This window comes from Scatophagus argus, chromosome 13 (assembly GCF_020382885.2).
Source record: "Scatophagus argus isolate fScaArg1 chromosome 13, fScaArg1.pri, whole genome shotgun sequence".
Taxonomy (NCBI): Eukaryota; Metazoa; Chordata; class Actinopteri; family Scatophagidae; genus Scatophagus; species Scatophagus argus.
The window spans coordinates 16832892-16849575 of NC_058505.1; positions in this window are offsets into that span (position 1 = coordinate 16832892).

Sequence of the window (16684 nt, forward strand, 5' to 3'; positions counted from 1 at the left end):
GTCAGAATGGTGGTGGATGTGAGAAATTAGGTTAAAACCTCTTTATTCATCTGACCCGGTTGGGTAGTAGGAGACTTTCAGAGATAAGCGTGCCTGATGCTCTTTTTTCCCCCTTCATTTTGTTAACAGAATTCCTAGGTTTCTCTTTGCCCTACCTCGTTTCAAAGATTATCTGTAAATGCAGGGCTGCAATCCTCTTTTCCCGGGCACTCTGTTTTTATCCGAGGACTGAACGTGCTGAATATTCTCAGTGTGCTGTTGCAGCTGTATGTTTTGATGTTGGTATGCAGGTGTCTGCTATACTTGTTGTTTAGCTTGCATGATTCCTGTCATTAGTCCTGACTGCAGGAATTACTCTCTGACACTCTTTATATACTCTGTATACTGATACAAGAGCTCTTAACCAATTTCAATTTCAATCAGTTTACTTAATGAGAATTACTATTAAACCTGTGAATACAGCTAAGGTATAAGGTGTGTTCAGACAGAAAGCAAAGGAAAAATGTGTTATGCACTTGAATTTAACTGCTGGAATATCTGCAGTCTGTTTATTTGCCCCCAACAGCCAATGCACCAACTCTATAGACGTTAGCTGGGAGATAGCTAACAACCTGCTGTGTGCTGTTGGTATGTGCCTTTTGCTTGCTTTGCTCAGCCTCTGACTGATGTCAGATCTCCCCGGGAACTCCAGTTCATTCTGTTCTGTCTGTCACTCTCCTGTTTCCTCTTGTCTCTGTGGTTTTATGATCTAACACTAAATTCGTAAAGCCCCGGCATGAATGTAGTTTTTTTTTAGATATTTACAGGCAACACATCCTCTCTTTTCATCATTCTAAGCTGATTCGCCTCTGTACACACCTCCTCATCTTTCCATTGACTTTATATACAGTTATATGCAATTGCACTTAAATTCTCTTTGTGTTCTGTTTGAACACACCTTGAAAAAAAATAACCTCTGATGATGTCAGTACAGTTATCTTGGCTTGGGCTTGGAGACAAATATATATAATCAGAGAAGCCATCATACAAAGTGGGCGTACAGAAGCACAGAAAGATGAGGATGTTTATCACAAACAAAGCTTGTTGTTGTTTTTGAAGCTTGGTCCAGTCTCTGAACTACAAATCCGAATAACTGGGCTGATGTATTGATTTTGACTATTCTTTTTACATATGCTTTCTCCAACTTTATGTAAGTAAATTGTTGCAGCATTCCATAAATCAGTAGTAAAGTGATTTTTCAGCCATCTAGCAGCGTGGCTTTAGGGGATGGCAGTGCCAGTTAAGTCCACAACTTTGGTTCAGTCTGAAACATCTCAACAGTTATTGAATGGATTGTCATGATGTTCTTTACAGAAATCAGTGGTGCCCAAACCTTTTGTCACCATGGTGAAGTTTGAACATTATTTCTGGTAAGCATCCGCATGTTTACATTTTCATTGAGAACATGCTGGCACATTCTAATCAAAGCATTGCTGTGAAGTAAGGCCTCACAGAGTTAGGCTGCTACCATGACGGTTCACTGTTGATGCTGTTTTTACGCAATGGCAAGTTTAGAAATGCTCAAGCACAAATTTCATATCAGCAACCTGTTATTATGTTAATTATTGTTGTCTAGGATAATTTTTAGAGATGGAAAGTGACATTCACTTTTCATTAAATATTGAATATAAAGTTAATAAGCCATAAGCCTGGCACACAATAAGGATGCACCTCATTCAGTATAACTGTCAGGTGTTCAGCCAAACTGAAGAGGGAGGGAGAGTAAGATCAAAATTATGTTATCCAACTACACCGGTCCCAGCAACTAAATTTTTATTTGGGATAATGTCACATTGACATGGCTTCTCCTCCATGTATCTTAAAAAGCACTCTGGTTATGTTTGTCTTTTGGTTGACAGCACAATGAGGAAGAGAGGAGGATGGAGAAGGAAAGAAGGACAGAGCAGGGTGGAGTCTGCAGATACAGAGAACCAGGTGAGACCACATAGTTACAGCGCCAAATCAGCTACTGCTCTGCCCATGTTTATTGCAGTTGACCATCAGTGTGTACTGTGTTTTCCTAGTGTTCCGCTTGCATTTATTTACGTTATAAATACTCTGCTTTATGTATTATCAGGTTATATATCATTTTCTAGCTGCAGACATGTGTGCTACTGATTAGTTATTCATTGAAATTAGTAAGTAATATTAATAAGTAAGTTCTAATGCCCAGTGAGGTGTGCATTAGAAGGAATCAGTGGACAAACTGGAGATGCGGTTGCCTCATTTGGGCCATTGTCATTTAACAAAGAACAAAAATAAGATGATTATATTTTCATGCCTTTTGCGATCACAGACCGTAACTCTGTTATCATGGTAACAAACAATCCCGTATTACAGTAAGAGATATTTCTAGTCCGCTCAGCTGTGAGGCGGAAAGCTAATGTTATGATAGGCAGATTCGAGGTCAGTAACATTGCATACTGTACCAAATGTGATAGCCTGCAAAGTAAGTTCAGAGAGGCAGTAAAGGATGCTTGTGTGTTACAGTCGCCATGCTGTGGTGAGAATGAGATACTGAAAGACTTCAATCAGTGGTGATATTCAGATTTTATTTCATGTCATTTATTTTTAACAATGAAATGTCCGCAGCCAGCGCATCGCATTAATTTAGAACACTGGACAGACAATTTAGAAGTTAGAAGGTGTCCATTATCAGGAATTAATGGACACGTTGCAGCCAGACCCAGACCATGGTATAAAATATCATAATGTCAGTGTATTTCTATCCATCCATTTCTATCTTAAGTGTAATTTAATAAGGGGGTTAAACAATAGCACAGTATGAATGTCAGTCTCATTAGGGGCTGAGCCTCAAATGTGTGTGTGTGTTTGTGCGTGTGCATGTGTGTAGGTAGGTAAAGCTTTCCAAGTGCCAGTTCTCATTCGTTCTCAATGCTCATGTGTCCTTTAAAAGGGCAAATACTCTAACCCTCACTTTCTTTTTCCATCTATCTAGTTTCCTCATTACTCCACTATTTCTCCAGCTTCCCCATATCTCTTTATGGATCGACTCACACCTTTAGATGCATAATGTTTTCCCCGGTGCTCTTTCCCTCCTTTTAGCTCTCTTCTTTCCTTTTGCCTTGCAGACTTCCCCACCCCCCGTGTGGGAAGGGGCTGTTAGTGACGAATGGTGGATCCATACAGTATGAGCATATGCGATTTGAGGAGAATAATCCTCTGGGTGCTTTGCTTTCTTAGATTTTTGTGTGAGGGGAGTGGGGGGTGTTCTTTGATGTTCTGCGGATACCATTTGAGACCACGGCATTAAATGCGGCTTTACAATTTCTGTCATAGATCCTCCCGTCCTCTCCCTCTGCCGTCTTCATGAATGTTGTTGCTCATTTCCTTCTTTTTCTTTAAATTGCACAACTCATTAAGTTTCTACGACCCAATTTCCTGCACTTCCTCCCAGTGTTGGACATCACAATAAACACTCTTGTAGTTGTGATTTAGGAGCAGTTAAATCTTCTTCATGGTTGAGCTACAGTGGCAGTCTGACAGGGCCGTTTAGCAGGGTGCTTAGCAAGAGGCCGATAAGACGTTGGCAGCCACTTGGAATCAATTCGGCCATGCCTTGCCCTCAGTAAGCCCAGAGTCGCAGAAGTCCCATTCTCATGTGCTTGTGATTAAGCCCGGTGCGCAGGGCTGAAGCAGACATTCAAAAAGCTGCAGCAGATATGCCACATTTGATAAGCCGTTGGTTGGAGATGTATGTATATGAATAACAGTCTCCTCCGGGGAAGCTTCTGCTTAATGTTTCATGGACTTATTTCCACTGTGCCACTCTGTCATCTGAGATTTGCTACTGTCTGATGCATCACACAGAAACATGAGGGGCTCCTGTGATCATGGCTCCTCTCACACAGAAGCCCGAGGTGTGCGAGGGCTAATAATGGATGTCCTTTCACGTACACACTCACATATCCTGCGTTCATGTGGCATGAGCGTAGACGTGGACGTACAATATTGAGTCCTCATTCACTGGGTCACACCGTGTTCTCACGCGAAGCCCACATGGGTGAGACACAGCTGAGACACGCACACACACAGATGAGATGTGACATGTTGACTAAATACAGGATAGGATGCACACCATTCAGCCTGGAGTAAAGAATGATCATGCATGACGTGCACTTTAACAGAAGCACGTAGCCTAACCTTTCTCCTGCTGATGAATGAGTCATAACTCAGATGCCAAACGTGAACTTGCTCCCAGTATGCTGCTGAATGGAGCCAGAACCAAAGTCGTAAGCACCACATCTATATAGTAGTAATATTATTGTTAATGGTTTATTTCATTCATTAATTAATAGTGGACTAAAAGGAGATAGTGCTCTAGTTAACTTGTGGAGGAATAAAAATTGTATTAAGTATTTATGAAATAAAGATTAATTCCTAGTAATAGTTCAGACTATGTCCTCATTACACCAGCTATTGTTCATTGGCAAACATTTGGATGTAAACACAGTGTTTAATGCGGATTCACTCACTATTGTGTTCTCATTTACATCTTTTTTCTTTCCCTTTTGATATTAAAGTCACTATTCCGGGATTGGCTCTATATGATGATGTATACATGATCAGCTATATTAACTTTTAAAAGGAGTGATTACAGCGAGTGTCACAGGGAGTGTTGGGCACTTACAGAAATGTAGTTACAGTAATTAAATTACAGCTAGGGTAATTGCAGTTCAGTCACTAGTCTCAGTAACACTTCATTACTTTGACATTTGGGGGGTCGGCTTGTTTGCTGTCTTACTGGGATGTCAGGTTAGCAGTTAGCCTCTACCAAAAGAGGAGAAATACAGCAACAATGATTGGATTCCAGAGTTGTCTTATTCACATTTATTTTGTTCTTAACTGTTAAAATTACTAACTACCCAACTAATTAACTAATTAACTAACCAACTAAGCACAGATTTAGACTGCTTTGTAATTGTATAGCTGACTTTTATTAACTTTAAGAGTTGTTTTTTTTTCTGTTTTCATGCTGTCTCATTGGTCAGGACCACTTGAACCAATGTCTGCTTGAACTAGACATTTAGAACTTGATCAAATCAGCATAACAGCACACGGTTTTCATGAAAATACATCACAAACCGCAGTGGGTCTATACTGACAATGACGTTGTGCTGTTAAAATAACATATATAGAATAATTAGAAGCTTTTATAAAACTTAACTAACTTGAACTTAACCACTGCATTTGCAGAAGCTCTAAAACATCTTTACATAAGGTGATTCATTGGATTAAATTACTTAGTCCTGCCTCCCTTGTGCATAGCAAGCTGGAAAAATATAAACATGTGAGTTTTGGAGTTTTGATTATATCCGTCTTTTTAGTTTGATTTTGAGGATGCAGTCAGGATCAAGGAGCAGAAGTGAAGCACATCCACTTGTGTAATGTTGCTTAATTAAAGCAGACATAAGAGACTTTTTATTGATTCTGGTGGCCCCTGTGGACAAAATCAGTAGTGCTTTCACCATGTCCTGTCTAAAGATCTCGATCTGGCTGCTGTGTGCGTTTGTTCTGAAAGTGAGTGAAAGAAGGACGAGACATGTTTTTGGTATTATTTTTCTTTTTAAACACAGTTGTTTGCTGGATGCATAGTGATGAGGTTATGTGCCTATTCTTGGCTACGTGAGGTTATTAACTTTTACACAGAGATTGTTATAGTTATGTTACAGCTAACAGTTATTTTTGGAATCTGCCCTGCAGGCATTAACAATAACTGCATAGAAATAGCCAGGTTTTATATATATTTATATATATACGTATGTAGTTTTATGATAAATGTGCCATTATGGTAGTTGTTCTGAAATTTTTACCTACCACAGACAGCATTTTGGCAGTTGGCAGGTGCTAATTCCTTGTGTGCAATGAATAGAAGTTCAAATTTAACCTAGTATAATGTGGACCTGGTAAATATGATGCTTAACTTTAATAGATGGGTCTCCAAAGAAGTTGCTAATATGTATTGGTTTTCTGCCATCTAGCAGCTGATTCACATTTAATGAGAAGAGATCTGAAAGTGAGTTGCAGATACACAGATATTATGTATGTACTAACCTAGAGTTGAAATAATTCATCACCTACAATGCAGTGTGTGTTTCAGAGCCCTTCATGAGCTAGTGCTTTGAGTATGCTATTAAGATGAACAGTACACTGACAGAACACAAAATGGTAACGCTTCACACAACAACAATATATGAGAGCCATGCAGTAAAGACTGTTATTTGAAGCTCAAATCTTTGCCTGCTATTGTGTGTTGAAACTGAATCAGCCTGATGATCATTTCTGACATTACTTTGTTGCCAAGCAAACCTAATTCAGCAGAAACTCATTTGACTGCATTGTCTCATGTGCCTCTGTAATATGCTAATTAGTATTTAAATTGATATGAGTCTCTTGTGGAGCTCCCTTTGTAATTGTGATTTATAGCACTTGGAACAAACACTGCAAAATTATGTAATGTGTCCAGGGGAAAAGCCTAAAAAAAAAATAGCATACATACTGTGCATCGAGACAGGCGCACAGCACTGGCAAAGAGGAACTGCATGTTGTGTCTGTTTTCTGTGTTCAATTACTGTGTCCAATAAAGACTCATATATAAATTATGCCCATAACAGTGCTCAGTTAGTAATATTACATAGTAGTTTTCCTTCTGTAGTGGTGTTGGCAGGCAGTTAGAAGGCAATTGCACTGACCCTGACACTGCACCAACGTCAAAGCAGTGTGTGTAGGTGGGGGGTTCCTACAGATGAAGATGTGATGATGATGATGGTGATGATGATAATGGTGATGATGATGATGATGATGGTGATGATGATAATGGTGATGATGATGATGATGATGGTGATGATGATAATGGTGATGATGATGCTTTTGGTGTTGGTTGTCAGAGTTTGTCCCCGGGCTTCAGCTTTCACATCAGGCCCACCACCCTCTGTTCATGACCTCTGTCACCTACCCTGGGGAGACGCTGGCCAGGTGAGAAAAGCATGCAACCGGAATTAGAGGGACCAAGTCGACTGTCCGTGTGCTCCCACTAGCAAGGTTGTATAAAATACAAGGCAGGTTATTTTCTTCCAACTAAACCTGGAATGGTGGATCCACTAGCAGACTATCATTAATGTTTCAGTCAGCATCCAGTTCAGATGTTAAGATTGGTCTTGATTGAGTCTTATTTATAATACCCAAAGATTTTTTTTAAAAAAATCTTAAATTGCAGCTTATTCTTGAATATTTAATCGAAGCAAAATACTATCAAGTTGTCTTTCAGTTTAATTCAGTTATTAGGTTTTGTCAGAAGTCAATGTTCAGGCTTTGGTAATTTTTAATTTAACTTAAAACTAAACAATTGCCTATAATCTTGTTCCATATAAACATATAATGTTTACATATTCACACATCAGACACACACAGAGCAGCAGCTGAAAGACTGAAAAGACCTGATGTGTATCTGTGCAACAGAGGCCCACAGTGCTCTCTGAGACCATCTTAATTAAAGCTCACCCCCTCTCTCTCTAGTTTTGGAGTATGCAGAAGGATGTTGTTACTCAGGTTCATATCGTGTATTGGATCCTGTTGATGCCATGTTGGCCCTCGGCTCATACATAGTGTAATGAAGGGTGATTATTTGGTTTGAGGCTACAAGAAAGAGATGCCTGCAGGTTCTTCTAATGGGCAAACTCAGACGTGTTTTCAACTACACAGCAAGTTTGATCACACTGCATTGGGGTAGGACAAGATGGCTGAACATCTTCTGTCACTGTTTCCCTGCTTTTCTGATTTTATTTTCATGTTTTCCTTTATTATTACAGTTTAGAAAAATATGTTTGTTGGTCCAGGCTGATTTAACTCAACAACTGTGCGACTGCTATGAAGTTCATGGATCCATCTGACTTGAATGATCACCTGTCTTCTCTCTTGTGCCACCGTAAAGTTGATGTTTCTATCACCAGGGCAAAATCTCCTTCATCATCTTAGAAAGATGGTGAACGTGGCAAACGTTACCTGCTAAACACTGACATCACCTAGCATTGTAATTTTGAGCATGCTCACATTTTGCATTTAGCTCGGAGCACTGCTGTGCCTTATGCTGCCTTCATGTTATGTAGGAGTTTCCCACATGTAAACGGTGTTCACATTACATTCCAAATTCTGTCTCTGATATATTGAAACTGAAATTTTAATATATTCATCTTTATTTAATACCATAGAGGTTTAATCCTTTAATACTATAGAAGTGTAATTAAGCACATATTCAGTGGGTATGTTGTCATATTGTCAATGCACAGAATTTACAAACATACAAACAGTGTTTCACATCTATACAATCTATCATATATAATGTGACCGCAGCATGAACGCAGCCTCTGGCATGGATGTAGACTCTTAAGTCTTGTTCTGTCACAAATTAAACGCTCTGAGCTCACATGGGTCCAAATCCATTCCATTTGATAAGCCTTTATGTGGTCTCTGGAGTGTTGTGAACCACATCGTCTCATCCCTGAGCATGTGATTGCATGTATATGTATATTTGTGGTATGTGTGGGTCTGTGGTCACATATGTGCAAGTATTCACTCCCGCAGAGACCTTCATTCTGTTGGCCAATTGCTCTTTTATTTATTTATTTATTTTTGTCCACTAATAAGGACTCATAGCAGATTTCACGAGCAGATTTATGGTAAAGTTTACATGTGAACTGTGCTTGAAGACGATGCTGTCTCAGACACTTCCTCTTGCCAAAATGATTAATTCAGTCTTTTGCCTTTGGGTCCAAATTCATTAAAACACTGTGTTAATCTTCTCGTGTGTGGTGGGGCAATCAGAAATAGGCCTATGACGTATTTTGGATTCTGACTCTTTGGCTATGACTATTCACTACACACTGGCCCGGTGGGGTTATTGGGTTTTTAGAAAACAACAGGCCAAGCTTGTTTCACTGACTTGAGAGGCCATTCGCAGAACCTGTGTGGAAGGAAAAGGCAGGCAAGAGAAATACAAGACTCACGACAATAGCTCCGATGCATCATGGGTAGTTAAGACTGCACATCCAGCAGCAGAAGTGGGTTGCTCCACATTGAAGTGGCTACTGTACTCGTGGACTCCATAGGATTGCTTTCTGACATACCCCATAAGCAATTTAATTCCTCCAGAGTTACTTTGTGCTACAGTCTTATCCACTTGAGAGCCTTGACATCATTAATCCATTAAACTTTTAAATTCCAGAGGATTTTTAGCCCTCCTGCTCCCAGATTAGCAGTTCAGTGCGTTTCTGTGTCAGTTCACTGGGTTGAAATTAATTTCTCGACTAATTTAGTAATTGCACGCCAAAGCGTTTTTATCTGTGCAGAGGATAAGCTACATCACACTGCTGCTATACAGGCAGGTTATATGTTTGGAAAAATCATAGTTATGTTCACACAGATTTATTATTACACTTTTGGCATCAATACTGCACTAGTCTGCTGGTAACACTTCATGCATGGGCAAATAGCTGACTGACACGATCAAAGCCAGATGAAAATAGGCATTTTCTATTCAATCTGTGAAATCCAGATTGCAGAACATTGCACGCTGTGACATGTCACAGTGAAAAAGCCTGCATCAGGATGTAGACACTGAAACATGATAATTTGCACGAGCTTTTAACCACTTTCTCTGAATGTCTGCTCTAACTGTGAGTACTGTATTATACACGATAGCTGCTCTGGCTAAGTGCTTGATTCGCCGCTACATCCCGCTTTGCCCATTATGCATAAGTTCCTCTGACACACTGATGCAGGGGCTATTCCTTTTATATGCTGTCATATGTGTGTGTCAGTGTGTGCGTAGACTCGGTGTGAACGTGCTCTTAGTTCTGTGGGTGGTGTGGGCTGTAATGAGTGAAGAGGGGGAGGTGATGTGGGCACATGTGTGTTGATGAGCGACTCTCAGTCCTTCTCTCCTGCTCAGGCCTCATCTACACTGTGAGTCACTGTGTCTCCCTCGGCACCCCCGCCACTCTCCAGAGAGGATGTAGACACACACACACACATACACACGCACCAATGACAGTTTTGTGCTGGCACTGGACGGCTGGACACTGTCCCCACTGATCGCCCACCACTTCTGACATTTCTGCCTCTCAGCGTGACTCGAGTTCACAGGGGTCGAGGGAGTCATATGCACACACAGCCCCAAAAACTGTGCGCCTCCTCAGCTGTGGATCCGCTGTTTTGCAGCCTCTGAGAAACATGACAGCGTTTGAAATGTGCATCGCTGCTGTTGTGACACTGACTAGAATTACACTAAATTACCAGTTTGTAGTGAGGTGTAATAACAGCATTGCTAGTCATTGTTCCCATGACGCTGGCTGCACTGCTTCACTCGTGAGGCCCATCTGCCGGCAGATGCAGCTCTGTCTTACAAGACGTGTGTGAACATGAGGTGCACCCTGTTATCACGGCTTGCTCACACACACGTGCACACACACACATACAGGCGTGCTTGCCTGAGGTGCGAGAGTCGTGATAATGGTGTGTCTTGCAAACCCACTGATCACATGTCACTTCTGACAGTCATTGCTCGCCTTCTCTGCTGGTATACATCTACTCACCGTCACAAATATGTGATTGTTGTCACAAAGGTATGAACAGCAGAAAGGAGAAGGCTGACAGGTGGGGATGAGGAGTCGCGTTGTCTCCTCACACAAGCCACAGAACTCAGAAGCACACGCTGGATCGGATGTTTAGATATTTAAGAATATCTTGAACATATTGTCCACTTTGTGAAATGTGTATGTCCCCGCTCAGCTTCTTTCCTCAGATATCTTTAGAGCATTAACTGAATATTTTCTGTCACTGACTTATTTTTTCAAGGTATAGTATGCAGGAATTTCCTTAAAAAACAACGTTCTTACTCGTTCTTACTCTAATTACTACTTACTCAAAAATAATCCCTCTCAATCATTGTTTACGACTGGAAGTGTGTGTCAGTGTTAGTGTCTGCAGAGACCCTGCCCTCTGCCTGTGTTTGCCCATTCACTTATTATATTGCAGTGCTGGGGATGTGCCTGGATGTACATTTTTCCGATTGTTGGGTCTCATTCCTGGGTCGTCAAATGCCAGCGTTTTGTGTTAGTGGTTATTTGACAAACAACAACTGAGAAATTCTCCATATTGTGTCTTAAACAATAATGGAAAAAAGATCTGAAAAGATTCAACAATTCTGAGCGTGATTTACCATAATATGTCCAGTCGGTGGCAAGGGTGCATATTACTTTTAATTAGCTTTTGCCAAGTATTGTCTTTGTCTTTGTTTAGCTGGCTTTTGTCATCGCTGTGTTGGACTGTATCACTGCATAGTCTAGCTACTGCAAAATATCACGGCAGCTGAGTATCCAGGTTCTTTAGAAAGCCCATGACTTGTGATGAGACAGATAGAGGAGTTGTGAAAAAGGAGACTGACGTGGTGGCGGACGAACGACAAGCAAGTAATACTGAAAACATTTATCCGCCAGCAGCAGCTAATGTGGTGGGGCAGCGCCGTTCATCTTTTTTCTCCATGCCCTTATAAACAGATAATCTATAAATTTGTTCTTGTACATAAAATGTTATTGTGATTTGATTGTTTTTGAAAATTAAATTCTATTAAACAGGCTATATCTCATTAAAAAAAATGAAGACTGAAATGATGGGTAATTATAGTTTATGATGGAATTTTTATGACCCTGTCCCTCAAAATCTGCAATAGAGCACCTCTTTGACAGAATGTAGTGTACCTTTACCATCTGTTGATAATACTTATGATCTGATCTCAGATCTTGTGGTGACTTTCTAAGCTGGCATTTGTGGAGCCAGTTGCCTGGCATCATGCAGCTGGTTAGAACGGTGTTTTCTCTGTCATCATCCCTAGTCATCCCTAATCCTGTGACTGCAGCTGTACACACAATGGGTAATCCCATCATGACTCAATTGTGTGTGGAAATAAAGACACACGTTGGCCACGAAGAGGGGAGTTATTTGTAAGAGCTCAAAGGGGACAGGGTCTGTTGTTGTGTGTTCACTGGGGATTGGTGAATGGCATTAAATGTTCACCTGCCAATACATCTGCTGGCGTAGTGGGGAAAGGTTTTCGCTCCATGAAAAGAAGGTGTCACTCTTTTCAAAGAATTGGAGTTGCTTAATAATACAGAATAATGCTCATGGCGTAAGGTTGAGAATACAATTCATATGGCAAATATGGGCTTTGCTCAGGGTGAGAAAGCCTTTTATCCAGTCTGTGCCTTTTGCAGAATGTATTATTGAAGAGACAGACAAAAGTGATTTAGAATATTTTTTGCTGGCATGTTATGTGCTTAGGGAAAAGAAGTCCAAACTGTAATTACAACACAGACTATTTCACAGAGGGATTTCCTGTTTACAGTGGTATACCACGCACAGCCTGAAAGCTCAGTACAACCACAGGCTGTCTGTGTTGATGCCTGTTTGTGGTGTGCGGAGCCACTGACCATGCTTGTATGTGTCAGCCTGTCGTGGCCTCTATTTCTGCTCCTGCTTCACTGCATTCTGTGCACTGGCTCAGATAATGAACGGTCCAACCCAAGGGGGACAATTAGCTTCTTAATGTGTCTGATCTGATAGACGTTTGCTCTGGTAAGTGGAAATCCTGTGGAGGAGAGAGGGCTGCAACGCAGCCTATGAGGCTGGCACGGTGACACAGAAAGGATCCAACTTAAAACACAAGCCTTCTGTCTGACACTGCTGTATCTTTCGGCTGTACAAGGAACATGAACCCTGCTATGCATTTGGGATTTGCTGTCTGAGGATTTTTGAGTGCACCCCCACAGATTCCCACTGCACTTAACACTTGAAGCCTGCAATTGCCTCAAGGAGTTGAAGCCAGTACCTTTGTCTGGAAGCCCCCTTGACACACCAATCAAGCAAAGAGGCAGGGCAGACGCTTGGAATTTTAATCAAAAAGAGAATATTGAATTTGTAGAATTTGAAAATGTGCCTCTCAAACAAAATGCTTCCAACCCTCTTTGATATGGAAAGCTACTACTCCACCCTCCCTCCTTCATGAATTAAATTATTTTTCCTGTCTGTACAATTGAGCAGCCCAGGGCACTATGACCCTCATTACATGAGTTGTGCATTTGAGAGAAAAGCCTCCACATCTCTTTATTTGACCTTCATTATTTTACTGTTTATTTTCTCCTGAGTCTCTACTGTACAGTGCTCTCCAGCTGAGCAATGACAGGGTGGTGCTCTGTGCTGACAGGGTGTTAAATAGGTTATGAGGAGGTCTGGCGGTTATATAAGATTAACAGTTGTGAAAGTGAAATTAATTACTGTATAGTTCAGGATGTGTACATCAACCTACAATATATTGTGACTAAACCTGAGCAAGACTTGCTTTGTGCTTTGTCAGAATCATACTAGCCACATTCCTTTACAAATCTGCATATTATAAAATCTAACTGTTTGGTCTTAATTGCCCTCTGTGTTCCTGAATACTTCAGTTTTTCTACTACTTTTTTTGTTCACTGCCTTTGATATTAGTTCAGTGATGGGATTGTATTGTATTTCTTGCATTAGGTTTATGCGATATGTCATTTGTAGTTACGCACATTTAAATTCACTAAATGCAATTTGTTTGCATAATACCACTACATATTTTAATGAATTGTGTCTTCATAAATCAAAGTCAGGACTGACGTTAGAGAGCATATTTGGCTCGGTGGTGAAAAACTAAAGACCTTTTTCTGTGACACTGGCCACAATATGGAATTGTGTACACTAATACTTTTGAGTCATTCTGAGTCATCTGTCAGAATTTAAAACAAAAGGCAAACAAGTTTCGTGACCGGTCACACCTGTGTTTACAGTCTACAAAGGTTCACACAGAGCAACAGCTCTCTCATCTGTTTTTTACTGCTTGTAAAATAATCTGACAAGCTTGAGCTGAAAGATGCCCAAACTCTCCATACTGCTGAGCAAACTGCAGGTCATAATTCCCTTTGGGTTTGTCATCACAAGTGACTCCTTTCACATACTGTTGTCTGTATAAAAATATGGAAGCTTGAATTTGTTACTGTCATTAATCACCTATAACAATGGACAGTAAAAACTGGATCTGAAGCTACTTTTACAGTCTCTCTCCTAATTACCTATTAGTGAGTGTGATTACTCACATCACTTGGGTTTATGCAGAGCCACAGAGCTGTTTTCACACACTCTAGTCCACTTGATGAGGAAAGTGATGTTAATGTGTAAAACCCATGCCTCCAAAATCTTCAGTCAAAGGTATTTTCAGTTTTTCTGTTATCTATCTCTTATCTATTATCTATCTATTATCTGTTAGAACTTTGAGACTCTGCATGACCTGGTCCATATAGCTAAGGCTTTTACTCTCTTACAAACCTGTGAGCTCTCTGTAGGTCTCAGCTGAAACTCGTTTGGTTTTTCCTTAACCGAGACTGGTGATTAAAGGTGACCAGTGGTTTTGTCATCAGGGTCCCTGCAGGCTCCTTCGCCTGAGGAGCTCAGGCTGCCATACAGTATTAGGTTGTATCACTTTTTACACTGTGTTTTACTGGGATAGTTTCTTTCATTTCCTTTCATTTTTGGTTTTATTTGTTTCCCGGCCAGTAAGTTAGTTAGTTAATTACTTAACTGCTTAACTAAATATTTGAAATATGAGAAATATTAACATATCATTACTCTTGAAAGCACAATGCACAGTTGCACAGTCATCTTTACCCACCATAAAAGCACAATCTAAGGCATGATAAATTAATATCAGTTAAAGGAGATTTGAGGAGCTTTAAGATTTGGTTGAGATGAGCAGAAGGCTCTAATGTATTTTAGTTCTGCTCTAACAGCTACAGCATGTCTGATGCTCCAGGTTGTGACACTCTGGAGTTAGTGTTGGCTAAAGCATATGGCGGCTCTTACTCTGCTTTGTAGACCTTTAAATTAGCCCAGTTACTGCAGTGAAGGAAAGAAAAATATAATGAACGAGAGCATGTGAGGGAGAAATATAGTGTGTGCATGTGTCTGAATGGAATGATGTGGGGCAGGGGTGGGGTTTAGGTATCCTCAGACCCCAAAATGTTATGTAATTCGTTAGTTGAGTTATTAGTTATGTAAGGGATCAATAGAGTAACTGAGAGAACTCAAGCCCCCACCCGTGCACACACATGCTAATCACTGTTCTCCTCTGAAGTTCATAGTTAATTGTTTCTCCGGAGAGGTGTCTGCCATCCTCCGCTGCTCCTGCTGTGGAAACAGAGATGGTGCTGCATGCAGTGTTGTCAGACATGCACAGGAAGTACTGCACGGCTTTATTAGACAGGTTTCCCCCTGTGCTTTAGTCAACATTAAAAAGATTAGTCAGTGACTGGCAAAAATCTTACAGACCTTAAAAGCCCAACTGAAATTAAATGCATGTCTTCCATAACATTCATGTATACTCTGAAAATAACATCCTCTGCTCTTAAAGTTATGATTAAAAAAATCTTAACTTTGGTTCATGGTTGCACCTGTTACCCAGCAAGGAATTTTTAGGTTGGCAACGGCAGAATGAAGGCAGATTTTTCTGCCTCCCAGCAGGAAGGACCCTACACCAGTTTTGCTATTATGATTAAATGCAGACTGACATTATGGTTCACCATCAAATAGGAAATACATCAATCCTTTGGTGGTTTTTGATCTGTCCTTTCTCAGCATGAATACAAGCAACCTCTTCCCTTGAGCTCTATCTGCTTTGTTATGCCAACATTGTAGTTCACACCCATCCTCCGAAATGCCCTTACCAAGCCCTTTAGTACTTATTAGTATAGTATTATTCAAAATGTGTTACTCAAATAATTATTCCAAATGTTCAGAAGAACTGATAATGGTCTCATTAAATGAGTTTAAAACTAAGGTCGCCATGAGACAAACTTAAGCCATGCATGAAAGAACGGTCTCTCCTCATTATTTTCAATCAGGTCACTCCATCAACACAGCAGGAATAAGCCAAGGGTTCATAGTTTGTGCAAGAGAACTTGTTTTTGCACAGCCAGTCAAATCATTTTACAACAAACCATATTTGCACAAAACAGTAATGTCACTGGTCTTTCATACGGTCACAACACAGGAACCACATACTGACAATGAAAACCAACCATATTATCTTTCCTGCTAATCTCTTACTCTTATCTAACTTCAAGACATTTTTTCTTCCTTCAGGGATCTCTAGAATTAGAATACTCTAGAATACAGATCTCAGGGAGTACTAAATGTGAAAACAGTCAATTTGTGGCTGCAGAGGTGGGTTCCCAAAGTTTGATAAATTGCCTCCAGTGGTGTAATTTGAGGCAACATAAGATGGGGTTGAAGGCTACATTATTGGAGGAAGAAAAATGCACGATGAGATAAGACAAGAAAAGACCAACCTTTATTAGTTCTTGGGGAGATTCTCATTTTCACAGCAGCACAAGGACAGCAAAATAGAGGTGCAGGTAGGTTGAGTAAAAATATTCAAAGTAAAAAATACAGTCATATCAAAACACACTCAATATTTCCAGTATTTCACAGTTGTTGGCACTAAAATGTTACTGTTAGCAGTAAAAAGTTGCTAGTGCAAGTTACTGTTGCACTAGGA